A 5,546-nucleotide genomic window follows, 5' to 3' on the forward strand; every position below is an offset into this window, starting at 1 on the left:
AAAATGACTTGTTTCCTTATTTTAAAAAACAGTATAACTGAAGCAAAAACAATGGCTATGTCTCCTCTGGCCCATGTGGCGCAGTTAGTTGAGTGTCGTCCCATACAGCAAACGGTTGCCGGTTCCATTCCAGGTCAGGGTTCGAGCCCCGGTTGTGGGCTTGATCCGGGTGGGGGAGCATGCAGGGGGCAGCCGATCCGATGTCTCGCTCTCACACTGATATTTCTTTCTCTCTTCCTCTCCCTTCCTGTCTAAAAAAGAAATAAATAACCCTTTTTTTAAAAAAAGACTGTGTCATACAGCTTACATCACTGGCAGTGGTTTGAAAAATACTTTTCATGTCTTTATGAGTCTTAACAAACACTGAGGCCTTTCCTGATCAGCCACAGTAGTTACTGTCTCTAGCATACAGTTCGACATGAATTGTTTTTCTTGATGCCCAATCCCACATTCACGGAGTAGGGCCCCGCCTGCGGGTGCACAGTGCCACCTCCTGGTGGCCTCTCAGCCTGTTCTCCCATCTGCACATCAGGCCGCACGTGTGGACGCGGCTCAGCGGTTGAGTCCACTGTGAACCGGGAGGCACGCGCTCAGGCTGCGGGCTCCATCCCCAGCAGGGGGCGCGCAGGAGGCAGCCGACCACTGGTTCTCTCTCATCGTTGTCTCTCTCCCTCTCCCTTCCTCTCTGAAATCAATTAAAAATATACATACTGTATATGTGGCATGGTTTCCCTTTCCCTAAACAGGAATTTTGCGTGGAACGCCTTCTGTTCCCACGAGGATTTGCTACGTGACACAGCCCTTCGCGTGGCTCTACCGCATGAGGAGTCTGGGCGCAGCTGGGTGGTTTCATGCCCAGGAAGGTGCCCGCCGCGGGGTGGAGACTGCGTGTTGGGAATTCTCCGGGGAGCAAGCCCGGGCCGGGCCGCCTTCTAGGAGCAGTGCTGATGCCCAGGGGGCCGGGCACCAAACCTCCAGCATGGCCGTCTCCCTTGCCCGCAGCTTCACGGTCGACGTTTCCGTTACCCGCGGTCAGTGGGGTAGGAAAATATTAAGTGGAAAAATTCCAGAAATAAGCCATAAATTTTAAGCCCACTTGGTGCAGAGGAGTGTGATGCAATCTCGCGCTTTCTCCGCAGGACCTGACCCAGCCCTTGGTCAGCATCTCCGTGCTGCGTACGTGCCCCAGGTTAGCTGCCGGCTCCCACGTTAGTTGCGTGCTTTCACGTTAGTTGCGTGTCCCCGTTGGTTGCGTGCCCTCGTTGGTTGCGTGCCCCCGTTAGTGCGTGTCCCCGTTAGTTGCGTGCCCCCGTTAGTGCGTGCCCCCGTTAGTGCGTGTCCACGTTGGTTGCGTGCCCCCGTTAGTGCGTGCCCACGTTAGTTGCGTGCCCACGTTAGTGCGTGCCCACGTTGGTTCCGTGGCCCCTTGGTTGCGTGCCCCCGTTAGTTGCGTGCTCACGTTAGTGCGTGCCCACGTTAGTTGCGTGCTCCCGTTGGTTGCGTGCTCCCGTTAGTGCGTGCCCCCATTAGTGCGTGCCCACGTTGGTTGCGTGCCCACGTTAGTTGCGTGCCCCCGTTTGTTGCGTGGCCCCTCGGTTGCGTGCCCCTGGTTAGCTACGTGGCTGTCTTGATTATAAGAGACTGGCATCGCAGTGCTTGTGTTCAGCCCCCTGTTTTACTTAATAATGGCCCCGAAGTTCAAGCGTAGAGACGCTGGCAGTGCGGAGACGCCAAAGAGAAGCCGCCAAGTGCTTCCTTCCGGGGAAAAGGTCCCAGTTCCCGCCTTCACTCGGCCTTCTGTGGTCTCGGGGCCTCGCGGTCATCAGCAGGGTGAGTCGGACACACGCTGTGGAGAGAGACCTGCTCACAGAGCCGCGGGACGGGGGCCGTTACTCTTGCTCCGTTACCAGGCATGGCTCCCCCCGGCTGTGCTTCAGGTAGAAGCTGGGCTTCATCCGGGGCGTGTCGGCGGGGAAACGCCGGCGGGTGCGGGATGCGGTGCTGGCTGTGGTTTCCTGCGTCCCCTGCGCCGGGGACGACGGGCCGTGGCTCCCACCGGCCGCCAGGGGGCGACCTCTCCGCGCTGCGGCCGCGGCCGGGCTCCCCGGGAAAGTCACTGGCCGCCTGGGTCCCGCACCAGCCTCCGCTGCGGTTAGAGACGCGGCGGCGCTGCTCGCGCCCGGGAGAAGCGGGCAGGCACAGGGCCTGCATGTGTCGCACCGAAGAGAAAGCCTTGTTTTTATTTCCGGGGACAGCCTTTCAAACATAGAAACTTTCCTGTTTTACAAGTCAAGTTAGAAACAAGTGTTGCGGGTCGCCCCGGAGCGGTGGTTGGCCCCAGGTGCGAGCGCGGCGCCCGGAGGAGGTGGCCGCGGGGTTGCTCGCGGAGGCCGATGACTAGTTTTCATGCGCTTCAGCTCTTCTGAGACGTGTCCTCGGAATTCAGGCTTGAAGCAGGAGGGTGGGGAAACACGCATAAAATAAAACCAGCAAGTCAAACGCACCCCAAAGCTTGTTGGTGGCCCCCTCTCTCAGGAATTTTTTTAGAAGGTGTTTTCATTGGTTTGCGAGGCGCTGGACTTGACAGGTTTGTTTTTTAAAAGAACACAACGCCGGTTTCAGCGGGAGCGCTTGCCGGCCTTCGGGAGTCATCCGCGTCGGAGGAAGGACTGGGCGGGAAAGCCGGGCAGCTCGGTCTGTGTCTGAATGAAGCCGGGGCCCCTTTCCTCCGGGGAACCAGGTTGGCTGGGCTTTCCTTCCACGGTTCCGCCGCCGCTTAGGACACTCCACCTGCGAGCGAGGGCGCCCGGCAGGGCATTGCCGGAGAAGCCGGCCGTAGGCTCTGCGGTTGCACAGATCCCAGCGGATGCACACATTCTGATCGGAGAGGAGACACGGGCGCCCTCCCGGCCTCGCACCTGCTCCGGTGTCCGGCCATCTGCTTTGCCTCCAGCGCCCCCCCCCCCCAGGTGGTCAGCTGTTGGAGAGCCGCACCGGCCACCTGCACACCCCGCCCGAGCCCTCCGAGCGCCTGGGAGAAAACAAGGGGAACCAGGGCGATCCGAGGGCCTTTGAGGATAGCCAGACTGTCAGCCGCCCGCAGGAGACCGGCTCTCCAGCTCGGTCCTCCAGGGCCACCGCCGGGGGTCTGCGCCGGGAAGGAAGCCCCGGGCAGACGGCGCCGAGGTCCGGGGACATCTGGGCCGAACCCGAGCCAGCGTGCGGTTTAAAAACAGCCACAACGGGCATTTAGGACGAGGGAAAGCACGTGTTATAAACGCGAGAAAGAGAAGACGAGGAAGGTGAAGATGGGGATGGTAAGGGGACGGGAGCCTGACTTTGCTGCTGCCCAGGATGTTCTTTGCGTGTGATCCTGAGGATGGCGTGGGTTTGACTCAGGACGGACGGGAGGATGGGTTTGTCCTTCCTCCAGCCGGGAAGGCGGCCGGGCAGGCGGGCAGGCGGGCCTTGTGGTCTGGGACGTGGACACTGGAGATGCCCGGGCGATGAGAAGGCGGATCTGGGACTGGGGGGTGGGGGGAGTCTGGGCTAGACACGTGCACTGGGCGCCGTCAGCAGGAGAGGGACTGAGGGCCTGGTCAGATGCCACCGAAGGAGCGGAGCGAGTGGAGGCGACGAGGAGGTGAGGGTGCGCCCCTCGAGTGAGAGCTAGGAGAAGCGGGTGCGCCCCTCGGCAGAGGGCAGAGGGCAGAGGGACCCGGCAGCAGCGAGGGAGGCACAGCCTGAGCCAGAGCGTGCAGTTCCTGCCCTCAGGGCTCAGTCCTTTGGAAAGACCAAGAGCAAGTTTCAGTGTGAAGTGCTGAGTGCTGTGCCCGAGTTTGCTCAGCGACGGGGGACAGGACGGGATGTCGTGGGGAGGGGACCCTGTGCTCGGTCTCGGCAGGACAGGAGAGATGACCGAGGGGTGCTCTGGGCGGGTGGGAGGGTGCGTGTTGGAGGTGGGTCCGGCCCACGGCCGGGGCTGCTCGCCGGTCTCCTGCCGTGTCCCAGGTCACAGAGGCTATTTGGCACGTGGTGCTCCGTAAATATTTGTGGGGGAAGCGAGGGAGGAGGAGGGACGAGTGTCCCGATGGGGTGGTGGACGCAGGATGCCGGAGGGGCAGGCCCGGGCACGGCGATGCCCGTCTCCTGCCCCTGCCCCTCGCCCGGCGGAGGCTGAGTCATCACCGTGCCCGTTAGGAGCCGCAGGAGGAAGGAAGCGCCGAACGCCGGCATCACCAACGCTGAGGGCATGCGAGTTTCAAAAGGGAAGGGCTGGCCACCCCGTCACGGGGCCTCTGGCAAGGACCACGCCCTGGGGTGTCGCCGGGTCTGAGATGGCGAGGGCTGAGCACGGGTCCCTGGAGGCAGCGTGGGCTCCAGGCGCAGGGCCCGGTCGCAGGGGAGGAGGCAGGAGGGCAGCCGGTCCTTCCGAGGCTTGAGCTGCGCAGGGAAGAGGGGAGCAGGGAGAGCCTGGGGGCAGGCAGGGCCGAGGCAGGCTGGGAGTTTTGTTTTTGTTTTTAAGGGTGGTAGGTTTATTAAATTTTAAAAAATCAGCACAGGGAGAAGGTGAAGCCAGGAGGGAGAGGTAGAATAAAGGAGGTGGGTTTGATTAGGGACAGTTAAAATGTAGGTCTGTTATTTTGTTTGTTTAGAGAGTAAGGGAGGGAAGGAGAGAGAGAAGCATCAATGTGAGAGAGACACATCGTTGGGTTGCCTCCTGCACAGCCCGACCAGGGCCCCGGGGCCCCGGAGGAGCTTGCAACCCAAGGACCTGCCTTGGCTGGAATCGAACCCGGGACCCTTGGTCCATAGGCCGACGGAGCTAAATGGGCGAGGGCCATGCTGGTATTCTTGACTGAGAGACCCCCCCCCACACACACACACACACTTTTTTGCTTGTTTTTATTACCCAGAGTGTCCATCTCAGCAGGAGGGAAACAATTAAATTAGCTCCTTATCGAAGGTTTCCATGCCCGGGTGCCACCCGCTCAGGGACAATAAAGCAGCCATTTCCCTGCGGATGGGAAATTGCGGTTCCCAGAATCATTTCCTCACGACGTTGAAAGTAGTAGCGATTGAGCACACAGATGCGAGGACGCTGACGCAGGTGGCACTGCTCTCTCTCTCTCTCTCTCTCTCTCTCTCTCTCTCTCGTCTCTGCAGCGCTGGCTGGTGGCTGATGAGCTGCAGTGAAAATGGAGCCCTCGCTGGTGTGCTCAGTGGATAGAGCCCCGCCCGCAGGCGGAAGGGTCCTGGGTTCTGTCTCAGTCGAGGGCACGTCCCTCGGTTGCAGGCTCGATCCCGGGCCCTGGTTGGGTGTGTGCGGGAGGCAGCCAGCCCCTATGTCCCTCTCATCTGTGTTTCTCTCTCTGACTCTCCCCCTCCCTTCCACTCGCTCTAGAAACCAGCGGGAAAATACCCTCAGGTGAGGATTAGAAATAAGTAAATACATGGGAATGGAAATGCCCGAGAAAGACGCGCGCAGTGTCCGCGTGGAGGCGGGCCAAGGGCTTGGGCGCTGGCCGGGGCGTGGCTGCCATTCC

The sequence above is a fragment of the Myotis daubentonii genome, chromosome 18, assembly GCF_963259705.1.
Source record: "Myotis daubentonii chromosome 18, mMyoDau2.1, whole genome shotgun sequence".
Lineage (NCBI taxonomy): Eukaryota > Metazoa > Chordata > Mammalia > Chiroptera > Vespertilionidae > Myotis > Myotis daubentonii.